Source organism: Tenrec ecaudatus, chromosome 9 (genome assembly GCF_050624435.1).
Source record: "Tenrec ecaudatus isolate mTenEca1 chromosome 9, mTenEca1.hap1, whole genome shotgun sequence".
Taxonomy (NCBI): Eukaryota; Metazoa; Chordata; class Mammalia; order Afrosoricida; family Tenrecidae; genus Tenrec; species Tenrec ecaudatus.
Window position 1 is genome coordinate 79,158,966 of NC_134538.1, and position 27,785 is coordinate 79,186,750.

The 27,785-nt window shown below is 46.0% G+C and overlaps 1 protein-coding gene across 2 annotated transcripts in view; it reads right to left on the bottom strand.

Annotated features, from left to right (window-relative positions):
• The window catches only part of CREB5 (cAMP responsive element binding protein 5), a 491,776-nt gene that overhangs the window by 119,120 nt on the left and 344,871 nt on the right, over window positions 1-27,785 (bottom strand). The gene's annotated exons all lie outside the window — the stretch shown is intronic.

Sequence of the window (27,785 nt, forward strand, 5' to 3'; positions counted from 1 at the left end):
TCGTAAGGGGGTGGGGGTGGGGTGGGGGAACCAAACCAAACAAGCCAGGACACTAATAAACGGGCTTGTGGTTCATGGCACTGCGCTGGTCCCTGGGGCCTTTCTCTGTGAGAGGCTGGGGCTCGGCCCCCAATTACCAATCACTCATTTTATAATAACTCGAGGTGTTAGGCTGTTTGACAGAAACTGATTTGGGCCTGACCTGTCGGACTTGGGTAAGCATCCTCGGGGGAGTGCAGAGTTTGAGCATTTACTTCAATTTGCCAGATTTTTTTTTCTTTTCCTTTTTTTTTTTTTTTTCCTCTTAAGGGCCTTAAGTTGATTTAATAAGTCAGGGAATGTGGGGCTGAGGGGAAAGGGAATTGTTTGTATTTATTAAAAATGGCAAACAAGTGACCTCCCTGGCTACATTCTCCATCTCCCGAGGTTTTCGCTCAGGGGAGCTGTGAAAGTATCAAACTGTTAAGTTAAAGATGTTAGCCACAAACAAATAAAACAAAAACAAACAAACAAAAACCTCTCAGGACCTCAGAGTCAGGTTAAGCAACCTTATCCCGAGTGGCGCACTATAAATCAGGGCTTCAAGAAAGAATGCCTTTTCTCCAAACCAACCAAACAAACAAACACAAACCCCAACCTCTCTCAGACTGGGTAGCAGTTGCAGACAGAGACGGTTTAAGGAGACAGCGACCTTTAGGTGTTTCACGGAAGCACCTTCCCCACCGCAGCCCGTGCCAGAGCACCATTGCAAAACCATGAGGAGCCTCTTGTCTAAAACCGATTGGCTACCCATGGGTGACTCATGGAGAAAGGCTGAGAAGTGGGGGCCTGAGATGTGGGAAGAACACTAGCAAGGCTTCCTTCAAATTCCTGCCATAATTCCAAAGAAGATTAAGTTTTCCACTCTTTTTTTGGCAGAATGTCTTTGGAAATACAGCTAGTGATTAAAGTCAGACACATCGCCTAAGGAATAGTCAGGAATCAGTCAGTCTGAATACACTTATAAGAGAGTATATGAAAACATAACCCACGGGACTATGAAGCCTCTGCACATGGAGTATGTCTATGTACACAAATTAGACCTTGTTTTACTGCCAGTAGAATGTATATCTGATAGATATACAGATCTCACAACTCACTGCCATCGAGTCAATTCTGAGCCAGAGAGACCCCACTGGAAAGGGCAGAACTTCCCTTGTGGGTTCCCAAGATAGTAAAATAGGAAGCCTTGTCTTTCTCCCACACTATTTCTACCATAGTTTGTCGGTCATAGTTTGTTGGAATGTGTCTTTTCAATGAACCCAACGAAACACTACAAGTATTTCTTTGCATGTGCTATCAGGAGCTCAGGAGTACAGATTAACAGTAAGCAATAGCAGAGGCTTTGAAAAGAATTGCGTGGTGGTTATGTGTTGGGCTGCTAACTGCAAGGTTGGCACTTCATTTCAAAGCCACCAGCAGCTGCAAGGGAGAATGCTGAGGCTCTCCACTTCTGTAAAGAGTTACAATCTCAGAAACCCATAGGGGCATCTGTACCCCGGCCCATAGGAACTCTAAGAATTGGCATTGAATTAAGGGAATGATTTTGAAAGGGCCTTTAAAAGCCCTTTAGGTTTTACAGTTCTAGAAAATTGCTGGTTTCAATTGCTCTGAAATTGTGACCTTAAGCCCAACCCAACTCACTGACTCATAGTGGCCAATAGGAAAGAGTAGAACTACCCTGTTTGATTTCTGAGACCATAAATCTTGACAGGGGCAGCCAACCTCATCTTTTCCCCTTGGAGTGGTTGGTGGGTTTGAACTACTGACCTTGCAGTGAGCAGCTCAACACATAATCCAGTATGCCACTGGGGCTCTTTTACTTAAAGGCTATATCTATCAGAGTGGGGGAAAGGTGATAGTCCAAATCAGATAGGTATAGCATGCAGCTTAGACAACGGGCAACCTTAATTTTAGATTCTCTAGTCTCAGTAGTTTGTTTGGAGCTTTACCTGAAAAATTAAGCTACATATCAAAACACATGATGTTTAATTCTTCGAAGTCTAAGACTTCTGGCTTCATTAAGAGAAACAAAGTTTCCACAATCTGTAACTAGAACACTCCTACATATAGTTAATCATCAATCAATCGTTTTATATAAATATACAAGTAGACAGAGATAAATAAATGCAATACGAGCATTTTACATGCCTGTCGTCTTAAGGGAGAATTCGTCAAGGATAGATGGTTCGGGACAAGCAAGGATTTTATAGGAAGGACAGTTTCAAACATTTCTTTATGATGTTGATGTGCAGTATTAAGGTCATGACCAAGGGGCAGCATAGTCTTTGTCATTTAAGATTTGGCTCCAACCTTACACACTAGAATATCTTGCTTATCGGTTTTTATCAGTGGTGTTAGTTTTAATAAAAACAAAAACCAACTTAACAACTTGATGGAGCTATTGAGACGCAAAAGGAATTAAATTAAAAATAAGTTCCATTGCTCCCAGAAGTGTATGGAAAAGGCTCAGTTGTAAAGACTAGCTGGAGACTCGTATGTTTTATTTAATTCAATGTTCTTATTAGGTCAGTGATTTCCACAATATGCACAGATCACTAGGTTTTAAAATAGCAAGTATTTCCTCATTAATTAAGAAAGCCTTCCAGGATTCTGGGCCCCCTTGGATTATCATAATAATTACCAATTGGGCCAATTAGCAAGGCATAGTTGGAGAGGGAAATGATTAGTTGAGATCCTTGTATGTTCGGATTCTGAACAATTCTGAGTTTTTTTTTGTGCAAACGTTGCAATTTACCTCCCCAGCCTCTGTCTTTCAATATAGGTGTGATTTCTAGGTTTCTTGCTGGGGCTTTTAAAACTACCAAAATTAGTCAGAAATTATAAAATCCAAGACTGCCAATAAGCAGGTTCACAAAGGACTGAGGTCATGATCGGTGTCGCTTGGTTCAGGGTCCAGTAATTGGTCCGGAATATTCAGATAGATCACTGAAGCAAGCGCGGTCCCAGAATACTTAACGCCCACTCTCTTAATTCCTTGTGTGTACACTGGAGGAAACCAAAACCGACCCACTGCGATTGCGTGCATTCGGAATCAACAGGGCCCACCCCATAGGACAGAGCAGGACTGCCCCTGTTGGTTTCTGAGACGCTAACTTTTGAAGGAAGTAGAAAACCTCATCTTGCTCCCAGAGAGCAGCTGGCGGTTTTGAACCACTGACCTTACAGTTAGCAGCCCAAGCGTATACTGCTTAATAGCCAGGTCGGTCACGATGAGTCAGCATTGACTTGATGGCAGTAAGGGGAAGTTTTACATAGCACCTGCACAATGAATGGCTCCAGGCAGAGTATTTTCACATGCCTGATTTCATGTCGTTGCCCTAGTGACTCAGTGATTAAGCACTTGGCCGCCAGCCACACTCCACCCACCAGTGACACTGCAGGCAAGAGAGGTGGCTGTCAACTTCCATCAAGAATTACAGCCATGGAAACCTTTTGGGAGGCTTCCATGTGTTGGAATCAATTCAGTGGCAAGGGATTTGGTTTGGGTTTCATCTCAGGTCTTTTGAAATAAGCCAATGTGGTCGATAAAGTCGTATTACTTCCATTTTGTCCGGGAGATAACACGAGGTTTATTTCAGCTAATATCGGCAACATTTCAAGGTGTCAAAGGATGCATGGGTCGTGAAAAAAGGGCAGGACTTACACTCACTACACTAGATAGGGCGCTCCCCTTCGCACCTTGGTGGCTCCCATAACTAAGTATCGTTGATTTTTTTCATGCTAAAATAAATTCACGGGCCATTGCCATTGATATTCACACTGCTCACTGGACTTCCCATGAAGCCATACAACACTGCAGCACTGCTACCATGAGAAATCACTCAACCATGTAAAACGATGTTTTCTACCTTAAAAAAAAAAAAAAGAAAGGAAACCTTCCCACCCAAGACATCAGTTAGATTCAGAATATAAGGTTGCAGATTGCAGTAAAGTTGTGAAAACAAAGACCCAAGTCTTTCTCCAGTGCAGGCTTGTTGCCCTGAGCTAATAATTCCAGACTTTGAGCAAGCCGAGCCTCCTTGTTAATAACCATGTGCCTCCAGCTAAAGTATTTCTACTAAAACTTATTGAGCCATGGAACAAGGTAAGATGTGTGAGCTCATGTTGGATTGTTCAATTACTAAACGGAGTCCGGTAGCATTAAGAGTGCTCCAAGCTGACAGATTATTCCTCTTTATACACTTGTATAAACATACTGCTTACGGCTGAAACCTATGTAAGCTTTTCTTTCAATTAAAATGTCAAGTGTGACAGACTATGTTTTCACTGTCCGTGACAGAATGATAGGTACCCTAGCAAGCGATTTGATGTCTTCACTCCCCCCCGCCCCAAGAGATGGTTTCCACTCTAGGGGGCTCTCAGGCGCATCATTGCAGACTGCTCCTCCCTCCCAGGTGGTCAGGGGTACCGTGGGACTGTTCAGTAGACGACAGGGACAGGAGGTCAGGCTGAGAGGCCAGGCATGAGGCAGAGGAATGAGTATAGCACAATAAAAAAAATAATAATTAGGTTAGAAATATGGAAGAAAAGTGTCGGCACCCAAATCAGATCACGGAAGCCTTTGTGATTTGGGAAGATGAAAACATGTTGGCGCTGGATGGTGGTAGCCACACAGGTAATTGTTGCTGATGTGAACTACTGTCAGTCTGGCCCCCGACTCATGACAATCCCATGCACAACAAGATCAGCAACTAATGTCACAGAGTTGTCCACTTAAATGACTAAAGTGGACAACTTTATGCAAGTAATACCACCAACTGGGCTCGGCTGGCTGGCTGGTAAAGCACTCCACTAAATGCTGAAAGAAAGCCTGGCGGTTGGGACTCATCTGGAGGAGCTATCTTTAAGGTCAAACTCACTGCCCTTGAATTAATGCTGACTCACAGCGATAGGTCTCTGTAACTGTTTACTGGACTAGAAAGCTCAGTCTTCCTCCCTCTGGACTGTTAGTGGTGGTTAACTGTCAGCCATGCAGATCGCAGCCTGGCGCTTACCCACCACACCTCCACAGCCCACGGAGCACAGTTCTACTGAGGACACATGGGGTCGGAGGTGACTTGATGGCAACTAACAACCACCACTACAGCAACAACAACAACAACAAAAGTGAAAGAAAAAAAAATCCAGGCCACCGATGTTTAAGAAATCTTCAGCAGATGAAAATAATACTTATAATAAAGACTTGAAGGGAATTTTTAAAATCTTCAGAGCAGTAAAATGGCAGAGAACACGGTAGGCCACAGGGCAGTAGAGTCAGATGGCCTTGCAGCAGGACCACTGGGTCAAGGGAAGGGACCTCTGAATGGGGGCATTGGGACTCTAACCATTTCGTCGTCTGTCTAATGGAGGCACCTGGTAATCGGCTATAGCAAAACCCCTCAAAGCAGTCAAAAGTCTAATTCTAGGACTTGAAATGAAAGAGGAGTCAAAGGGCATTTATAGAGGTCTAGACAAAGACATGTACATGTACATGAGGATGGGGAAATAGATCTACGTGTCTATATTTATAGGTTTAGTATTAAGGTGGCGGAAGGACCTTGGGCCTCTACTCAAGCACTCCCTCGATGCATGAATACTTTCTTTTATTAAACTGGCACATATATACATACATACATCATAGTGAATGAAGGGGGAAGTGCAGAGGGGAGACCCAAAGCCCATTTGTCGGCCACTGGAGATCCCCTCACAGAGAGGATTGGGAGAGGAGATGGGACAGTCAGGGTGCGATGTAGTACCGATGAAGAACACAGCTTTCCCCCAGATCCTGGATGCTTCCTCGTCCCAACTACCATGATCTGAATTCTACCTTGCAGGACTGGATAGGGCAGAGGTTGTACACAGAGGTTGTACACAGAGGTTGTACACAGGTGCATATGGGAACTGGAGGCACAAGGAATCCAGGGTGGATGATACCTTCAGGACCAGGGGTGTGAGGGGTGCTACTGGGAGAGTAGAGGGTGAGTAAGTTGGAAAGGGGGAACTGATTACAAGGATCCACATGTGACCTCCTCTCTGGGAGACAGATGGCAGAGGGGGAAGGGAGACTCCGGATAGGGCAAGATATGACAAAATAACAATCTATAAATTATCAAGGGCTCATGAGGGAGGGAGGGGGAAAAAAAGAGAACCTTATGCAAAGGGCTTAAGTGGAGAGCAAATGCTTCGAAAATGATCAGGGCAGAGAATGTACGGATGTGCTTTACACAATTGATGTATGTATATGTGTGGATTGTGATAAGAGTCGTATGAGCCCCTAATAAAATGTGAAAAAAAAAACAAAAGAAATCTAGATATTCAAAATATAGTTAGGCTATAAAATTCATTATAATAAGTAAGGGTATTCGTCTCTGGTTACACCTGTCCATACTATATCCAAACTATAGCCAGCATGTTAGCAGGGTGTCCCTTTATGTATTGAGTGAAATTGAGCAGGGAACCTTTTACTTGATAAGATCAAGACCATGTTGGAAACGTGAATAAATGCAACATCTAGACGTCCCCAAAAGGAAAGAAAAAGAGAAAGAAAGAAATGATTAAAAGAGGATTTACATCTTGTAGGGACCAAACTTCTCACCCGTTTAAACACAACACAATTCCACACACAGATGGAGTTTTCCCCACTATGTTTGTATTTGCTCATGAAAATAAGCCTGTGCTTCATTCGAATGTTTTCTTCCATGAAGTGCTGTGGCCTGATGTGACAAACGAGTTTCATTCTGAGATGGGGGACTACGGAGCACACGAAGGGCACACAAACGCCTGCAGGCTTAGCAGAAGGCGCTTTTCAAGGGGTGAATGCTTTAGATTCTCATTCTTCTCCAAAACTGAATACTAAAATTCTGGCTTTGGTAAAGGAAATAAACTGTCCGGATAATGAAGTCGAAGTAAAATGGAAAAAATATCCTTAATTTCATCTATGGACAATAATTATATAGTATAATGGGCTATGAATATCATGAACTCAGGAACTTACTAGCTGTGTAACACTGGGCAAGTTTTTTTGGCCTCGCTGTGTCTGTTTTAAGGAGCCCTGGTGGTGTAGTGATTATGTGTTGGGCCACATTCCTAAAGGTCAGCACTTCAAACCTATCAGATGCTTCATGGAGAGAGAAGCACAGGAGAAAGATGAGGCTTTCTGCTTCTATAAGGAATCTCGGAAATTCACTGAGACTGCTCTACCTTGTCCTATAGGGTTAACTTGAGTCGGAATCGAGTTGATGGCAGAGAGTTTGAATTTGGGTTTGGTGTCTCAGTTTCTTGAACTGTAAAATAAGGATCAACCCTATATGCCAACCTCATGAAAGAATAGAGTTAATACTTGTTTGATATATTAAATGTGTTCAATAAGAGATCCTGGTTATTGCTTTTGCTATTATTCCAAAACATAACAGATCAATCACCATTTTTAAAGAAATCATGGCTTAAGCCTGGGATCTCAAAGCTCATCAAGCCTTGGCAATGAAAAAAACAGAAAAAACAAAAACAAAAAAATCCACACAATTACAATCTAATACAATAAAAATACCCAGCATGCACAAGACATGTAAATGATTCTTCAGAAGCTCGTGAACTTCTGAGTCTCAAAGCCTGCAATGGAAGCAGATGGGTCCCTCTGACCACAACACTACAGAAGTCAAAATGACTTCATGTTCCTTCCCGCCAACAATCTCAGAAAGGGCCCTTGAAAATATTTCCTCACAATGGGACGGCACGAGTCCCCCAGACATCAGTCCTCAGAACCTTGTTTTTCCTGAAAACAAGGACAAAAATCCAGCAGAATAAATAAGTGAGAAATAAGAAAGCTGTCTGGCCTACATTTAAAAAGACACCCAGGTACTCGAAACTTTTTTTTTTTTTCTTCAGTGAGCTCATGTTTTGCACCCGGTCTCACTGCCAGGCTCCTGAAGATAAATGGCAAATGCAATATTTCCTCTTTTAGCAAATGAGGAAATTGAGACAAAACGGCAGAAATAGTCAGCCTAAGAAAAGGCAGCAAAATGCCAGCATAATCCAATGGAAACACGTGTTCCTTTGCCCAAGCTTCCTTGAGGCTCAAGGAAGAACCTCTGCTGAAGATCGTGAGTTCTCCTGCAGGAACTGCTCGCACCAGCATTTCTTTGGGTGACTAAGAAAAGAGCCTTGTCATGCGCATCCGTGTCCGCCACCATTCACCTGTCAGTTTGTCATTCTGTGGAGGTTCACCGAATGCTATGACGCTGAAAGCTACACCTCTAGTGTTTCAGTTACCAGTAGAGTCACCCACGGGCTGGACAAATGTCCGGGGAATCTTCAGACTAAGACAGATGGGGAATACAGGCCTGGAAATCTACTCCACAAAATTAGCCATGGAACCTCTAGGGATCACAGTAGAATAGCGTCTTGTCTAATAGAGTGCTAGCAGATAAGCCCCCAGGTTAGACGAGAGTCGCTCAAAGCAAGCCGCGACAGTGGACGTGAGTCTTCCACTTACACTTGTAAAGATGGCACAGGACCGGACAGCACTTTCTTCTGCTCTATGCGGGCCTCCCTAAGTTGGAGCTGACTCAGCAGTAAGTAATACCTACCTTTCCCATGCTCCTCAATGCCTTTACCTCCCCATTCTGCCAACCAAAGCTAGGAAGAAGGTCAAAGCAAACCAGAAAATTCTCTAGCTCATCATAGATAGCAGTAAGCTCATCATCCTGTAAATGAAGTTGACAGGCTCTAAGGTCTCACACTCTGGTACCTGCCCGTCTACACAGTTCAAGGTCATCAGACACTGTATACACTCCCACGTCGAGGGGGAAACCTGGTTCGGCAAGTGAGGCGATAATCATTCATTTACAAATTTTCAATTGGGGAGGCTAGGGTGATAAATAATCTACATGGGCTCTGTGGTCTCCTAAACACTGTAGGGGCAGCATCCCAATTGATTTTGAATGGAGATTTTACATGTCTTTCCCCAACTAGACCATAAGCTTCATAAGTCAGGGATTGTATAGGTCTTGCTTACAATTGTGGATACTTCTGAAATGTAAGAAAGTACATAGCATCTACTGCACTAGTTGCTGTCCAGTCAATGCCAACTCATGACGACCCCATGTGTTTCACAACAGAACTGTGCGCAGGGTTCTCAATGGTTGTGACCTTTTGGAAGTATGAGGGGCCTTCAACAAGTTCATGGAAAATGGAATAAAAAGATGATGTTTTTTTTTCCCCATAAACTTGGTGAAGCACCTTCAGAGATTTCCAGGTTTTTCTTCCAAGGTGCTTCTAGGCAGATTTGAACCACCAAACACCTCACTAGGAGCCACGCGCTTAACCACCTGTGCCACAGCACCTAGTGTTTGCTTAGCGGGTATCCCTTGGACCGTGAAAACACACATAGCAAGGATCTCAGACTAGCAACGGACCCTGCAAAGATGGTTGTCTTTGCTGAGGGATGACAACACAACTGATTGACAAGCCATAAGTAAAGAGAGGTGCCCTAGTGGCGTAGTGTTTATTCGACGGGCTGCAGCCCACAAGGCCCAAAGTTCGAAACCACCAGCCACACCTCGAGAGAAAGACTGAGCTTTCTATTTCTGAAAACAGTGTAGAGGCTCAGAAACTTACAGCGAGCAGCTCTATCCTGTCCTATAGCGTGGCACTATGAGACAATGGAGATACATTAAGTCACACTGACTTGCTGACAGTGAGTTTTTTTGTGTGTTTTGTTTGGGTTTGGCTCTTGAAAAGCAACAATGGTTACACACACACACACACACACACACACACACACACACACACACCAAGGTAATCTGTACTTTTTAACATGGCCCCTAAAATTAAACTCCAATTTTCAGCTGAGTACTACATTGATTTGGTTGTATGCCTCAAGGAAGAGAGAGTCCATTAGAAAGTCTCACTTAAGCATTTCATAAGAAAAGGCCAAGAACAGCTTAGCAGCAGTCATCTGCCTCCAATCTATACACAGCTTTGAAGATTGGGCACCTGCCCTGCAACCAGGCCCACATTGTGATGCTCTGAGCTCCATACTCGGAGGTACCAGTTAGCCCTCAGCAGGGCCAGTGAGACAGCTCCCGCCTACTTTGTACTGGCTGCCTGATAGTGACAGGAGCACCTCTGGAAGCCCCAGCAGGGCAGGTGAGAATGAAATGCACCAGGCCAGGTAAATCTGTGTCTCCCTTTTGCCATCTTTACACCGGTGCCTCCTCATGCTACAGTTGGCCGCCTTTTCTTTAAAGTACAGCTTCAAAACAACCGAGGGTCGTGTCTACCCACACTGCATTGACAGGAGCGCAGGAGATGTTTCCTCGTGGTCTCCAGCGTTGCATGGAGAGCAAGAACGGAAAGAGGAGGGAGATCTGAATTTACGGCCATTCTGTTAAGACTCTTACATCAACCTTCTTCTTTGCTGGCCTCTTTATTTCGTTTCAATCATTTTATTAGGGGCTCTTACAACTCTTATCACAATCCACACATCCATCCATCGTGTCAAGCACATTGGTACATTTATTTCCCTCTTTAATGACTGATTTCTGCACCAGGGCTCTGAAGTGATCATGCAGCCTGCCTGATCTAGTCACTTTTGCCCCAAACACACTTGGATTGGGATCTGATGCGCGACTGTCTGCGGAAAATCTGATTTCAAACCTAGCACACAACAAGCCCTTTTCAAAGAAGGCTTGGGCCTGAGCAGCTTGGCTGTTCGCCTAGGGGCCGCCTTACAGACGCGAAGCGGTGGCTTTGCAGTCAGCCGATAACTTCTCAGTCACATCAATTATTGATAAAGTTACAATTAGAGAAAGCAGTTAAGTGCGTATCCATAGACATAAAAGATGACTTAGAGTGCAGGCTCAAATCAATGGCGTGCATCTGGCCAGTGGGGGGGGGGGGGAGGCCTCACTGTGAGGCCATCTCGTAAGTGAAATGTCTTCCTGTGTGCGCGCTGTTCAGCAGGTTCCTGCTCGCTTCATCAGGACAAATCAGTGGCCTTCTGATTATGAGCCTTGTCATTTACATGCACTTGCTGCTCGCATTCATTTGCCACACATGAATAATGCATGAAACATTCACTAACGCACTTGCCTGGATACGAGGCAGTAGCTGAGAGGTCCCCAAAGCTCATGGGCAGCCTGGAGGGCACGGCGACCTCACACGCCCCAAGATGGATGGCAAGTTGGTTGAGCCTTCGCCTAACTCTGCAGTCCGTCGACGATCACGCCTTGATGCGTCATGATGGTGCTGGGGGGGGGGAGGCATCCACACCAGCGCAAGCTCTCCGTCCCCACAGTCCACATCTGCAGCTTCATTCTGCAGCTGAGCAATCGCAGCTCCGGCTGCAAGCCTCCAGCGCAAACAGAAGGCCTCTTGTATCATGCACGCAGTCTTGCCTCGGCCTGTGCGCTTTGCAAGGCGTCTCCCAACTTCACCCTCATTTCATGCCTCTACCAAACCTCCTCTGAATCCCACAGCAGCATCTCTGGGGCAGATTTCCCATACCTCTCCTGGGACACCCAATTGACGACACCCTCCACCCAGCCACTCACCAGCATTATTTCAGCCCTTTAGGAGGTGGTACTAGAATTTATTAGCTCCTCAGATATGACAGAAGGAGAGGGGGGATGTGTCAGCGATGCCGGGAGTGGGGTGGGGGGTGGGGAGAGTGGCACATGACATGGACAGTGCAAGCTGAGGCTGCAAACTGCCCCGACTTTTCAAGTTCTGTGTTTCAGGATGAAGTGGCAGGAGTGCTAAGACACCAGCTTATTCCCCAAGGTCACATACAAGGGAAGGGGCAGCCCACAGGTTTAGCCAACTCACTAGGCGACACCCTGCCACCGAGCTGCAGACTCTTCACCAGCACAGTCAGCAAACAGCCAATCCCATGTGCGGGACAAACGATGAACATGCTCAGCTGCTCTCCCGGAGACCGGAGATTCAAGCCCACCCAGATGCACCTGGCAGGAAGTCCTGGCAATCTATTTCTGAAAAGTCAGCCACGCAAACTGTCCGGAGGAGCACAGCTCAGCTCTGACACACCAGGGGCCTCCAGGAGTCTCAATCGAGTCTAGAGCCACTGGCACTAGAGAGATCCTGACGAAATCTCTGCCCAGCAAATGCTGAACATCACGGGTGGAACTTGGAGAAAACTTGGAAAAGTTTTCCGAGAAGCTCAGAAAAGTACTAAAAAGGTCGGGTAGGAAGACTTAAGTGGAAAAGTAAAAGGAACAAGAATTCTTCAGCCAATAGCAAAGGGAGTCGAGAAGGCTGGGCGATGACATTTCCAAATGACATTCCCATTTCCAAGTGGTCACCTCCAGAGAAGAGCAACCCGTTCCTTTCAAACCCAGCTGAAGCCGAAGAATAGCAGTAAATGTGCGGCGCATGGGATTTAAGTTAGAGAAAATAAAGGAAGCTCTCCCAAGAATGAATGGTGTAAAACAATTAAATGGCTTACTGAGGTTTGGGAATTTCCTCTTATTAGGCTCTTAAAAAATAGAATTTTCTGGCACGATGTCTACGGAGGGGAGGAGGAGCTGGCAGACTGAGACGAGTCCTAAATTAGGTCTATTATTTTCGCTTATTCCAGTCAGAGTGGCCGACAGGAATGAGAGAGATTCTGCTGGCGGCCACCCTTGACGAGCACACGGGATACAGCGGCCTTGTGTGGCGGGCAGGGCATGGGCCTGGGGCTGCCTCCTGGCTCCGGCACGCACCAAGAGTGCGTAACTCATGGGCTGTGTCTGTTTTCTCATCGGTCCACGCGTGGCTCTCCCGTCCACCTCACAGGTCTGGGGGAGGAGCCCTGGAGATAATCTTTGGAAGTGGGTTCGGCCTTTGGAAGAGGTTCGATGAACATTCCAGAGATGGCTCATCTGCTTTAGAAACAAAAGTGAGTGCAAACGTCTTCTTCTTTTTTAATACAAAGGAAAGCTGTATCATTCTCAATGTGGAGGGAGAAGAGATTCAGAAATACCCAGGGTCTCTCTCTTTTGGGCCTGGCAGTCGCACCATGACTTTGAGCTCCAGAGTCTCAGCACTCACGCCCTGGAACCCTGGCTCTGATGTCTCCAGGGCGTGCTGGCCCAGGGTGGATGCTCTCAGAGCACCTTGCCAGCCTTTCTCGCCCCCTCACCTGGAAGCAGAGCGCTGGGGAGCCCTCAGGAACCTCCAAGCATCTGCCAGCTTGCTGTCCTGCAGTGGCTTGTGTAGTGTTGTGCTGCTAAAAGAGAGGCCCCCAGTGTGTCATCTATGGTGGATAGGTTTGCTCAGAGCTTCTAAACTAAGACAGATGCAGGAAAGCAGCAAGCCTGGGCAGACTTCTTGCAAACTATCACCAGGGAAAGCTGTGCGCTTCACCATAGACTGGTACTGAATACAGACTTCAAAATGGGCCTCAGGTTGGAAGACCCTCCATGTACACCAAGGGGCGCAACAATGGGGAAGACGGCACAGGGGTGAGCAATGCGTGGTTTGTAGCCAATGGGGGCTGCTGTGGGTTAGCGCCTATTTGATAGTGCTTAACAACGAGGACTCTTGGCAGCATCGTGGTTACGTGTGGAGCTGCAGCCCACAAGGTGGGCAGTTTGAGCCCTCCAGCCTCACCTCGGGAAAGAGATGGGGCTCTCTACTTTCACAAACAGGGACAGGCTCAGAAACTCACAGGGGCAGTTCTACCCAACCCCGATAGGGCTACTGTGAGTCGGCGTCCACTCGAGGGCACTGCGATATAAGAGAGTTTGCAACCTAGAGTCCCATCATGGCTTGCTGGCTAACTTAACCAGGTGACCGTTCTGTCTGGTCTTCTGGAAGCAGGATCCTCGGCAAGGCCCCTGAGACCTTGGAAGAGCATCCTGCTTTTTAGGCACGGGCAACTTATCAGTGAAACTTCACTTGAGTAGGGGCTTTGAAGGAGAATAGAGTTTCTAGGAAACTTGTGTGGGCTCCCTTGGGCACGCTTCACTGAGCTACATTTCAAGTTCTCCCACACTGTGAGAACACTTATCATGAAGCTAAATTGATATTAATCTGAGATACTTAATAAAATAATAGCAATAATGTTCACCAGATTGATACTTGGCATTTACTCTGCCCTTGGCAGTCAAGGATCTCCAAGGACTTTTCAACCAGACCTGGTTCTTTTTCAAACTACTCAGGGGCTGGCCAGAAAGGAGCCACTGGGCATGGCTGCTGAGTGGCCAGGACCACCCCTGTCATTAAACTCTTGAGATTGAACTCTCGTGGTACACTACGTGCCTCAACACACCCAGCGTGTGCAAGCACCCACAGACTTCTATGTGCACAGGGGCACAATGTGAGACACGGAAGCATGGCCCCACACGCACATAGCTAGCTGCCTGCCAGGTAAAACCCTGAAACTCAAGTTTACATTCGGATAGACTTGTTTTACGCTGCAATGTCTTCCAATGCCTTTCTCGGCGTATTTATAAATACAATGGAACCGTCGGCAGCTCTGCTTTGGGGCTTTAGAGAGCATGTTTTCTCTTTAAGATCAGTCCGAAGGAAATTTTGTTTAGGTTTAAATGATGAGTTAAAAGCCACACAGGAGTTTATATATGAAGTGTCTCTCTCCAAAGGCACTTTCCCCTCTCCCAGTGGCCTTGCATTTTGCCAAAGAGAGGGCTTGCTCAGTTTCCTACACGATTCCCCAGGCAGTTGTATTCCCATTCTCAAACAAGTGTGGTATGTGGGGTTTAAGTTTAATTTGGTATCATTTCAGATGTCTTCCTACAGCTTAATAAACATCTTCCCCAGAGAGACTCGGGGCCTGATTTTAATTTGTGGTAGGGCTTTGGGCACAGTTAAATGTCAATTTTTGATATCGACACTCAGGCCTAATAGAAATGGAAAGCGTGAGTTTGACCCCGCATGCAGAGAGCATGGGCCACGTCCCGCTTGCTCAGAGGAGTGATCTGTTCCCTACGGAGTGCCCTCTGCCCCGTGGCAAAACCTGGCTGCGCCTGCGTTCCCTGAGAGTGACTCACTCCCTCACCCAAGCCGAAGGGCCCGGCCTACTTTCTCAGGCTGAATCTATCTGGTGATCCCACAGATGAAGCCCAGTGCCTGAACCACCCGTGGTACAGTTGTGGATATGGAGACCCAGCAATGGCGCATGACTGACTCAGTCACGAGTCGGCCTGGGTCTTCGAAGCCTCGGGAGTTCCCATTGCTTTGCATAAAAGATAAAGTGGCTGAGCCAACTTTAAGGACCTTTTCAACCCCCCAAACAGATGATTACATATGATTAAGGGTGGGTAACCTGACTCATGGAGAGATGCAAACACACAAGCAAACCAAAATGAAAATGACCAGTTGCTGGAGAGCCAACTCCAACGGACGATAGATACCCCAGCATGTCAGAGTCGAACCGTGGCCCTGTTGGGCTTCCAATGACTGGGATCTTCCAGGGGAGGTCACCAGGACTCTTTTTTTTTTTAACCAAAGGAGAGACCGCGAATGATTTATGTCAGGAAAGCAATACATTCGTGATGCATAGATTTTCTTCAATGTCATGGACAGATGGATGAGCAATTCCTCAATGAACACTCACCGACATTCTCTCTCCTTGAGCAAAAGAAGGGCTTCCAAGGGCCCTTGACTACACATGAACCAAACTCACTGCCACTGAGTAAATTATGCCTCGTGGTGACCTTCTAGGACAGGGTAGAACTGCCCTTGTGGGTTTCTGAGATTGTAACTCTTTATGGAAGGAAAAAAACCCCCAAAAAACCTCATCTTCCTCCAGCTGAGCAGCTGGGGGTTTCAAACTACTGACCTTGAGGCTAGCAGTCCAACATGCAACCATGATGCCACCAGGGCTCCTGAGTCCACATAGTGTTTAGCAAAGTAAAACAGAAACCAATAGTCTTAACATTAGGAGACAGGCTAGTTTCTTCCCACATATGAACAATGATCCTTTCATGTAGTTTAGAATAAAGGTTTCCGTCTTGTGCAGCAGGGCACGTTGGCTACCATTAAACTGAATAACAGCCTTTAAGAGAAGTAAGGCAGTTCCTCCAATAAACAGTTTTGTCTTTTCAGGGTGGTACCATCAATGGGCTTATTGGAATTGGGTCTAACTGGTGTGTTTTGAAAATTACGACAATCTTCCAAGTCTGTGAGTTCCCAGGAAAAACATTTCCAGCTCCCTGACCCTATCTGCTAAAGGGTTAGATAATGGCTCCAAAGTGCCTGCCTTGCACCCTATAGGTGATCCCGTTCATGGTATCCTCTTTCTGGTGTCTCTTCCCTCGAAAGGCTTCTATGTGCCCTGAAGTAAATATAATAAGAGTGACGTAATGGAATCATGTATTATCTTTGACACCCCACTCTCACTCAACCTCCACTTCCAATCATTCACTGAATTCTATCCACTTCACCTCCAAAATAGACCTGGAATTCATCCACCTGGCTCCATCCCCACTGCCAAGATCTTAGTCCAAAATGCTCTCTTCTCTCACTATGCGTATTTCAACAGCTTTGGCCTCCAATTTTTCTCCTCTCCAACCCAGCCTCTGCGCTGCAGCCAGAAAGAATCAACAATCTAATCGTGATGTGTCCCTGCTCAGCATTCTTCAATGGCTTTCCTTGGCATTTAGGATTTTACAAGACCTGCCTTTAAGCACTCTGTGTCTTTGGTGCCAATGGCGGTACTGCTTTCCTCGACTTGATAGGTTTCAAGCATTCTGACTTTCACTCATTTGCTAGAATGTGCCAAGCTCTTTTCTACCCCGGGGACTTAATATTTTCTATGGCTCTTTGCTGGATATTTACCTATTTGCCTCTTGCCTTGGCCAACTCCTAGTTCTTGTTTAGGTCTCTTCACAAATCGATCTCTTAAAATTCTCTCTGTCTCCCAAATGAAGACTCTGTGAGTTAGAGCCCCTTGCGCATCCCTTTCAGATTCCTTTCTATTAGTATGTTTTTAAACAACTAAAAGAAAGACCAAACTCACGGCCATCCAGTCAGTGCTGACTCATAATGACACTAAAGGCAGAGTAGAACTGCCCTTGGCGGGTTTCTGAGGCTCTTTACAAGAGGGGAGTAGAAAACTCCTTTCCTGTGAGAAGTAGCTGCTGGTTTCGAATTGCTGATGTAGCACATCACCGCCCAACACATAACCACGATGCCACCTGGGATCCCTATGCATATAGGCATGATGATTCGTGTAGTGACCACCTCTCCCATTCCCCCAGAACCTTCCTGAAGGCAAGGACCTTGTATCTTTTGATGGCCAGGAGTAATCAATTCTGATTTCTTGAGACCATTGGGGACAATCCATGCTTCATGTCTGGTACAGTCTGGAAGGGCAAGGGAAACTTGTTGAAAAGGTCTGTCACATTCAAGAGGATGGAGCCAGCGAAGCATATGTGAGCACCAAGGCATTTTCCTGCACACCATTAGTCATCCATCGCTCTGGCGTCTGACACCTGATAGGTGTGGAGTGAAGACGTCAAATGGAGAGGTCTAGTGCAGGACTTTTGGTTTTCGTTTTAGGTTAATGCCGAAGCATTCAACTACTCTTATAATAGCTAAATGTTTCCCATTTGCCAAATGATTTCAATGGTCGGGAACTCTTCAAAAGGCTCTAAAGCCAGTACTTTCAGGTAAGAAAGGTTCCCCTGCATAAACTATTCGTGCGGAACAATCCTCTTTAAATAAGAGGCGACAGAAAGAACTGTAGTAATGATTGTCTTAGACTACTTTCCTTATGAGGCAGATTTAAAAAAATAATTTTTAAAAGATCCTTTGGGTGTTTGTTTGCTTATTTTTCACTCAGAAACAAAACTAATTATTGCGAAGTCCAGTATGACTCGGGAAACGTGTTCCTTAATCTGGAGTGGCCGAGGGTGCTGGGCAGAGAGCAGACATGCACGAATGGCTGTGGACTGCAAACTTCTGGCAAACTCTTCGGCCAATTGGTCCACAGCCAGTGTTTTCCTTCATAAATGAATTCCACATCTTTATTAAGTTAAGCAATTCTTTTTTTATTATTTGAAACATACTTCAAATATTTTGTTTTATGACGTCCTGGAAATTGATACAATTCCTTCCAGATCAAGGAAGATGGAAAAAATCAATTACATTTTTTTTTGCATTTAGAGTGATTACATAAAAATTATGCTCCAATTTATTCATTACTATGAATATCATTTGACGTCATATGTGAAAAACTCACACAGGCAGAATTAAAGGTGCCCTTCTGATTCGATGCATCACTTGTTTTCACAGAAAAGCCCCAAATGCCTATTGAATGAATATATACTCCGAGAGTGATCAAAGTTGGGAAAGACTGGAGAGTTCGAATGATGGATTCAACTTTTTTATAAGAAGAAAACTTGCAAGGGTGGATGAATACGCATTCAAAGCCTGATCCTCTAGAGAAAGAATTTTGTAGTTTATAATCCAGAGAATGAATCTTACTAAAGTGCATGGTAACTGGGATTGACGGAATTTCAAAGATGAGTTCATTGGCTTGATCTAAACGCGAAGGATTTGTTTAAAGGGCCATTGAAATCATTAAAACTCCGATTTCAAAACAGTAACCAGTTGCTGCACAGTCAGTTACAAGTCGAGGTGACCCCATGTCTCTCAGACCAGATGTGCGTTTGCTCCACTGTATTTACAATGGCTGGTTCCTCGGATTGATATCAGTAGGTAATTCTTTTGAGGAGTTTCTTTGTGGACTTGAACCTTTGATGCTTAGGTGAGCAGCCAAGTCACTGCTGTGTTACCTGTGGACTCCTCAGAATTGCTGAAGAGTTGGGGGGCTGGGAGGCGAGCCCAGTCCAAGCACAAACTGGAGATGCCTTTCTCACTATTCCAAACTAACTTCTCAAAACCTCCTAATGGGTTTCACTGTTTTCTTTCCAGTGCTTATCATAATCAGGGAACTGCATATTTGCATCCCTAATGGACCCCTTTCAAAAGTGTGTTGACATTTCAGTAGGTTTTTAATAGCGCTTAATGCTTCTCTCCCTTTGGGCTGGTGCCCATGAGTCTCCTTATATGGGTCTCAACGTGTAGACTGTACTTGACTCATAAGTTGTTGGGATTGTTGTTGTTGTGTTATTTTTTTAATCCCTGGGAACCTATCTTAATTATGCTCTTTAAAAAATAAAAAGCGAACACTCGGAAGTCAGATGACTCAGGAAATCATCATCTCACTGGATACCTACATCAGACGAGGCAGCACCTTAACCGTCCCTGGGAGAGTCGAGCCAGCAGGAGCCTCTGTGTGGGGTCAAGTCACTTTGGAGGGGGCAATCTATTTTTATCAAGAGGTTAATGGATAATTGGGAAGCTTGATAAATGGCTTACATTGTTGAATACAAAGTTGATGATCTGAAACGTAAACCCCACTTCATTTACAATAAAACATTTATAAATAAGACCGTCATGATAAACACAGGTTAGAGGAGAACAGAGAAATAGAGCAAGAGCTCACCATCTGCGTGTGCCAAGAGAATGCCTCCCGGTCATTTTACCCTCTCTCTCTCTGTCTACAAGGACAAAGCACCGAGGACCTACAGAAATGCCATTTCAGTCCACTTTTGCACCAACAGTAAGAAGGGTCTCCCATAGTCACACAGCTAAACAAATGTAGGTCCATTTATTTTATAACTTTTACTCGTGTTCTGCTATGTTTCAGGAAGGGTGCTGGAAGTGTGGGGTGCATAAAACATGCTCCCTGTCCTTAAGAAGCCCACCCGTCTATTATATTAGTGGAAGCGGATGAGGGTGTCGATATCAGCACAGACAGTCACGGGAGTCTATCCCCCAAGTGGTTATCTAAAACCCTGGGGCGGGGGGGCTCAAAGAACAGGGCCCTAGAAGAGGCGTGACCTGAGGAACCCCAGAAGGCCACTGCTGGGCTAGTGGAAGGATGCAGACGAGCGGTCAGCAGTGGTGGGTTGGGGTCACCTGTGGAGGGGTTTCCAAGCACACAGAACCACCTGCCTCTACAAGACCTGTGGTCAACACAGCCCGAGGGAGAAAACAACGCATGCCAGGCTTAACATGACACGCGACGACACTCATTGGATACTAAAAAATTCCCCATCTAGAACTATTTGCTGGGTGATGTCCCTCCCCAATCAGAGCGTTCCCCTTGCACGTGTTCACAGAGGGAACAAGCTACATTTAATGTTTTTACACTGGATTTTTATTTCCCCAGCATCTCATGATGGTGGCTAAGTTACAAACCCAGAGTACCTCCTGATCGGCGGCACTTGCCTGACTTGGGTCTGTGATGCCTATGAGAGCATTGGATTCCTTGGGCACAAGTGGGGGTGAACACCCCCCCCCCCTCCAGCTGCTGGTAGGGGGCTCTGCCGTTGGTTTCCCTGCTTGGCCTCCTCTCTAGCCTGCACTAAGACTGCTTCGGAAAAGGTAAAAAACAGACCCACAGGAGGGCTTTCCATTTTCTGATTCTAAAGACTTTTTGGAGACAGAAAGTTGGCACCACTGTGACATTACTCAGTATTTCTAGCTTTTATTGACCCCCTCTTTACTTTGAGCTCAATAAATATAAACAGACATTAAATATGTGTGTACGTGGGTTGGGGTGGGTTGGGGGGCATTGTGATGTAGTATTCCATTAGAGGAACTGGAAGCCCATTTCTGGGTTTAGTGTGGAACACACGCTCTGCTTGGAGCCCTTCTTTTGCAACAAATAAATCTAGGTCTCTAGAGAGCTGGGTCCTACAGTAAAGGCACCGCATTCCCAAAGTTCCAGCTCCTCCCATTTCTCCTAGCGCAAAGATCAATCAGAGTGAATGTTAGCAGGTCGCTTCTTTTCTTTCTTTCTTTCTTTCTTTCTTTCTTTCTTTCTTTCTTTCTTTCTTTCTTTCGTGGGCGTGAGGAGACCACATTCACTTGAAACCGTTTGATAAAATACACTGTTGTCCTCTATGCAACTGATATTGGCAGACCCTGAATGCACTGTTTCTATCAAAGGGACAGGAAGGAAGGAAGGATAGAAGGAAGGAAGCTGGCTGGAAATCTTTGGCCATCCTGGCTCAGTAGAAAAACCAAACAGGACTAGTGGCAAGGTGGGTTCCCAAGGCCCATTCCCAAGCTGGTGCATGCGCATCCAGGCTGTTCCCGCCCCTGCTGACTGGGGGCTACTCCCTCTGAAACCCCCGGGGGTGGGGTGCTGCTGCTGTTTCTTTTGCATATGAAAAACGAGGCTGTAAAAGTGTCAGCCTGCTTTTGTCAGGAATAGCCAGTTTTAAAATAATAATAACTGGAGGGCATCTCATACACAAGACTTTCATAGATAATTAGTCCACAGATGCACAGTAGGTAGGGGGCCTGAGTTTCTTTATGCCAGGAAGAATTCTGAGGTGTGGAGAAGTTATAACACAGCTTATTAAACCGAAGAGTTATAACATAATTCAAGTTTCCAAGGCCATTCCCAGCAAGTTAAAAACCTCATCGCATGCCCTGCCTCCGTAATATATAGCATTTCCACACTGTGGCTGTTGTAATAAACCGATGACGATTTCCCCCCATTCTGTTTGCTTTCAGGGGGGTTCCCCCCCCCTCCCGCACCCTTCTCCAAAGAAGCTGGTGTTTAGAAATAAAATCAGGGCTGACTAGAAAAGCCACGCATTGCTCTAGACACCCGTGAATAAAATACATCAAATACTGCATATCCCTCGAGTATATTATTCCACTTAGAAAATGATATAATTGACTTTGGGTATTAAGTATTTTTAAGTTGTGGGGTTATTTTCTGATAATTGCCTAATTGGAAACTTTAGTTTGTCAACCAGACAGTTCTCTTAGGCTGATAAGTGGCTGTTTGATTATATTTTGAGGGAGGGGCTGCTGGAAGGAGGGCAGAGAAAGTGGTTAAACACCCAGGTCTTTTTTTCTCGTCCTAGGGTTGCCATCAGAAAGATGCACGATTGCTGTGTCTGGGCTGGGGGAACTCCGTGGCATTCTGTGCTCAGTCAAAATGTCTCAAACCATTTTTCAAGCGTTTTGAGGTTTGGCAAGAGCCTGAAACCCATCTTGCCAAGCACTTTCCCCCTTAATTCTTAAACCCATGTGTCTTTCAAGGGAAATTTAATCCGTATGTTTCTGATTCATTTACACTTAACTCATCAAAATGGTGTTTTGTAAGAGCTATTTGATGTTCAAGACGTCCTATGAGCTTCTCTTTTTATAAGTCTGAAAAGCCTCTCTTTCTGAAAACCAGAAAATTGTATTTTACCAGCTGTAAGCCTGAGCTGTGCTAAAAAAAAAAAAAATCAAGAACCTGCTGAATTTAGGAGGCAAGGAAACGGCAGGCCCAATGGCATGGGCCAGATATCCTCCTGTGTCTGCTCCTTCACCCATCTACCAGAGACTTTCCAAACTCCTTCCCCTCCTGAAAGAGCCTGTCCTTTAAGGCCTGTCAACAGCCTATCACCAGAACAGGACTGAATCGTGTCCCTGCTGCAAGAATTTCCCAGGATTCGTAGATTCCCAGTACAGATTCCTAGCTCAGAATCCAGGGCAGTGAGACCTGCTGCATGTGTTACGAGAAAACTACCACCGTAGAAATAAAATCATCATTGAATGCCCGTGCCAGAAGGTACTGGAAATCTTTGGCACCCTGGTCTTTAAGAGCCTTGGGGTGGGTGGAGGAGTCTTGAACTAAGGTGTGGTCAGTGTCCCATTTTCTACCTTGGACCTCTGCAGAAGGGGTTTTTTAAAGGAGCCAAGATCTCTGAAGGCAGCCTAGCGGGCCTGTGTCTCCTTTCCAAGATCCCAGCGTTTCTCAAGTTCTGGCTGCAATTCATTTGAGTGGGTCAAGTAGTGAAACATGGAGCGAAGTCAGCTTAATCTAACAAGACCGGAGTTTTAAAAAAGGACCGGCCCAGGAGATAGGAAAAGTGACCTTTCACGCAGTCAGGTGGCATAGGCACTTCGGGTCGCAACGAAACACAGATTTTTCGTTGATCGGGTCGCAACGGAACACAGATTTTTCATTGATGTCCATGCATTTTGTAAAAAGGCCGAAAACCACTTGTTCCCACAGAAACACCTTTTTTTCCCCCCCTGCTGCTGCTGTTGTTGACTGATAACTGAGCCCAGACCAGTTTTCTGTTTGCCTCTTTAAAAAAATCATATGGCTGGAAAGATCCCAAATTGACCCTGCTCACCTTTTAGAAGGTAGCCTACAAAATCCAGATATAGTCCATCCAGAAGAGTTTAATACACAGTGGGAGAAAGACAGGGTGGAATATCCCAGGGGAAGAAAAATGAACACTCATCTTCATGTGATTTACCAATGGCCAGGCTGTTTTCTGACACGCATACAGTGTCCTGTCATGTAAGATCCAGACAGAGTAGCACCATCATATCTCCAAAGTGCATTCTCCAAGCACTTAACAATCATTAATTAGTTAGAAACATCCTCATAAGGCTGAGAGGCATAATAGCTCATCTCCGCACCTCGGTGCGTGGAAGACTCTTCAGAAGCAGAGAAGTTCAGGCCCTGGGCCATTGCTACGGGCAGATGAATGGGGTTAACAGGCTGTGAAGAACCTCGTGAGAAAGCATGGTGAAAAACTCTGCCCACATCACACTCTCAGATGTCGGATTCTCTCAGCATTCTTTGAGTGTAGCCACTGACAGCTGCCTCCATGAATTTCTCTCTCTCTCTCTCTATCTCTCTCTCGCTTTCTATCTCTCTCTCTCTATCATAATGAAGTAACAGGTCCTCTGGAGTTTCGACATGCCGAAGTCTCATTGGGATGACAGTGCATGCATGGGGCTGTTTGGGAATTGTGGTTTGCTGTGTTCCCTAGGTGGGCAGGGAGGGGGAGGAAACAGCGTGTTTGAGAGCCCAGAGGTCACATCCTGCAGGTGGGCGGTACCGGTTCTGGGGCAGCTTCCCAGCTGTGTCCTCATCAGACACGCGCAGCATGGAGGGCAGGGAGAGGGAAGGAAGGGTGGGAGGGAGGAGAGGAGCGTCTGGTAGGAAGCAGAGCGCCTGACCTCTGGAACCCGGCTCTTGTGAGATGCCTGGGAGTCAGCTCTGCCGCACGGCAGCCCGCTGTACAACACAACAGAATGCTGCCCCCGTCGTGTGACGAGTTCGTCATGGGTGATAAGCTCTTGTATCAGATGATATTGGGTTGCGACCCCTAGAATTTTCATTGGCTCAGTTCTGAAGACAAAGCAGCAGGTCTGTTTCGGCAGTCTGTCTTTGGAAGCTCCCCTGACACCTGTCCATGAGGGGTGACTTCGGAGCATTGGAAATACTGGTGGCATAGTGAGCCACCCCAGGGAAGAGAAACTGCCAGAGGGGTGGTGGCCTGGATGGCTATCCCATGTCATTGCTGGCCCACCTCACATGTTAACTAAACATCACCCAGTTTCCCCTTTCCATGACAGGCCCAAGGCAGCAGCTCTCCTGCCTGCCTCCCCCTCTCCCTCCAGACAGAGGGTAGAGTCTTTTCAAAGCCAGGTGCCTGAGGACTCAAGCTTCTCACAGGCTAACGAGCCCTGGGCTCTTCTCAGGCCTTCTCTGCGCTCCTGCTGGGAGCCGCTGGTCTACGTCTTGGTTTGCAGTCTCCACACCCCACTGCTCCCAGGAGCCAGCACCCAAAAGGGGAATAAGAAATATACTTACTCCCATTGCAATCCAGGTGATTCCACTCATAGGGACCCAACAGCCCAGAGTACAACTTCTCCTAATGTTTCCAAGACAGCCTGTCTTTACAGGAACAGATCTTCACAGTCACTCGTTTTTCTTGCTCAGAGTTACTGGCGGGCTTGAATTGCTGCCCTTGTGATGAGCAACCCAATGATTAATCCATAGCACTACCAGGACTCCTGAGTGAACGGATAGAGGACTTCTCAACCCTGGGCAGACCAACTGGTCTGGAAGATCTTATCACATCAGAATCTTTCCTGGCCCTGTCACCAAATAGCTTTACAATGGGCTACTTCTCTTCCGATTTCAAGTCTCCTCTCTGAATCTGTAAGGTGTGCAGGTTGGGCAGATTGCTCCCTTTCCCTGTGTGTTTATTGATTACACAATTATTATTCTACTGATAAGGAAGCTGTAACAGTGAAGCCACGTCAGATGGTGTTCCTCTGGCCTGTCCACAGGACCTTCCTCTTTCCACACCAAAGAAGCAAAACCGAACAACCAAACCCACTGCCACTGCATGGATTCTGACGCATGTCAACCTTGTGGGTTACAGGCCAGAACTGAGCTCCCTCGGGCTTTCTTCGCTATAACCTTTCTGGAAGTAGATCACCAGGTCTTCTCCCTCCCTGCTGCTGGGTAGGTTTGAACGTCCAACCATTGGGTTAGTAACCAAACACAAACCGTCTGTGCCACACCGGCTCTGCCTCCCTCTCCGGGGGTGGGGGGAGGCAAAAAAGCAACCAATGACTAAGCAGAGGCAAGACTCCAATTAAAAATGATCTGTCCAGAAAAAAGCCCTTGTACAAGCCTTATTTGGGTGGATGCTGGAGAGAGCAAAACTAAAGGGAAAGGCCCCATGCAAGTGTAATTTATATCTACGTTTATACGAAAGGAGTTTATGATAATTGCTGTTATTATGATTAATCCCAGAGGAATTAAACGGGATCAGCACTTCGTTGCGCAGTGTTGCTGAGATGTCTGAAGTATTATGATAAATAAGAAGGTCAAGAGGAGGCAGAAGAAAGCGTATTTTATGCCACGTACTGAAGAAATCTACTATTTAACTGAAAACTGAAGCCACTGCCATCGAGTCGATTCCAACTCACAGCGATCCTATAGTTTCAGAGGCTACAACTCTTTAAGGGAAAAGTCAGCCTCATTGTCGTCCGCCCCCCCCCCCCGCGCCCCTCCCCAGAGTGACTGGTGGGTTCGAACAGCTGACCTTAAGGTTAACAGCCCCAAGACCATCTCTTCCTTCTTTCCTCAGTGCTTAAAGAAACTGCTCAAAGCAAGATTACAGGAAGAGATGGTTATGTAGGGGAGAGCCAGTGTCGTCCTTCTCTCTGCACCTGCTCCTGCTCAGTGACTCAGTTCACCTTCCTGGGGAAGAACTGTTGTTCAATGACGCTATTTCTCTCTACCTCAGTGCTATCCAAACTATACTGTTATTCAGATCTCCAAAAAACAGTCACCTGGTTCCAAGACTAACTAAAATGTACTGGATACTTAGTATGCTAAGTGCATGATGGTCGAGTATTGTGCATTCCGTTGTATTCATGAGCATGCCAATACAAAGGCACAGATCACACGCGATAAACAAAAACAAAACCACACAAATGCCATCAAATCAATTTCAACTCCCAACCTTATAGGGCATAGTAGAACTGTCACATAGGGTTTCTAAGGCTGTAAGTCGTGATGGAAGCAGATGGCTACATCTCTGTCCTGTGCAGCAGCTGACATTTGGAAGAGTAGGCAAGTGCTTAACCACTGCACCACCAAGCAAGTGGCAAAGCTAGAGTTTGGACCCAGATCTGTCAGGCTCCTAAACCGGCGTTCTTAACTAGTTACAGAGCACAACTGCGTTGGCCATATTGATTTTGAACAAAAACAGGCTTTGCCTTTGCAAGCGAACTTGTGTTGTAGGCCCCTTCCTCCAGTAGTGGTATGTGCTCCCTTGAGGGTAGAGGGCAGAGCTAAGTGGTCAGACAGGCCTGCGAGACTCCAAGAATCTGTCGTGTCAGAGCATGTGTCCACGCTAATATGACTTCAATTATTTAAAGGACTTTGATTTTAAAAATATAGCAAAAGTAGGAATTGCTCTAATACCCAGGTAACTAATAGTAGGCATTGCAGTTTATACAACACATCTCTTGGCCCTATTCCCCATCACTCATTCAGACAAAGGAATGAGTCGATGCATTCTTTGATATCTTGGCGTTCATCTGGATCATATGAGGCCCTTTCCCAGGCTTTGCTTGTTTGGACCCATCCAGTCCTGTTCTGAGTCACTTAATGGAAGAGAAAAGAACCATAAGGTAGAATTTCAAATTTGGGTGACTTGCAGAGAGTTAGATGTGTCTTGGCTTTTGCGTTACTGCAGTAACATTCTCTATAATGATAGTAAAGTATTGATTAATGCTCCTTGGGTGTAGCGCCACCTCATCAATCTTCAAATAAGCTTTCCTGCCAGTGCAGGTACAGAAAGAAAAGATGAATGGACTGGTTATAAAGTGGACGTCTACTATGTAGTGGACTTGGTGGCGCTACGTCAATCCACTTCAGCTTGCAAGGGTGTGATTAGCTAAGGAGCTGCTCTTGTTGCAACCCAAACTTGGGAAAGGGAAAGTCTGGTCAACACTCACAACCTGCAACTGGGACCACAGCATTTGTACTGGCCTGGCTCACATGTGTCAGCAGCACCCATGTTTTGCCTTCTCTGTCTTGATTTTTCCCTCTACACTCTTGAATAGAGAGACCACAAACTCCAGTATTTGCAGGTCAATTGTTCTGCAAGCCTGTGGAAGGTCTCAGTGCCGTCCCAGATTTACCACCAAGTGAATGGTGACCTGGTCTTCCTTACTAGCGCTTTATAAAATCAGCCACGCTGTGCCTTTACCAAGGATCTTCAGACAGCTGCTGAAGCAGGTCCACTTCCCACATGGGGTTGGGTATCCAAGCACGCATGCTGTGACTCCATGTTTTCAGCGATTCCACCAATGTTACTGGCAGAGCTCCCTTCCACTTGTCACTCTGGAAATCCCCTCCTCTTCAGCTTCCC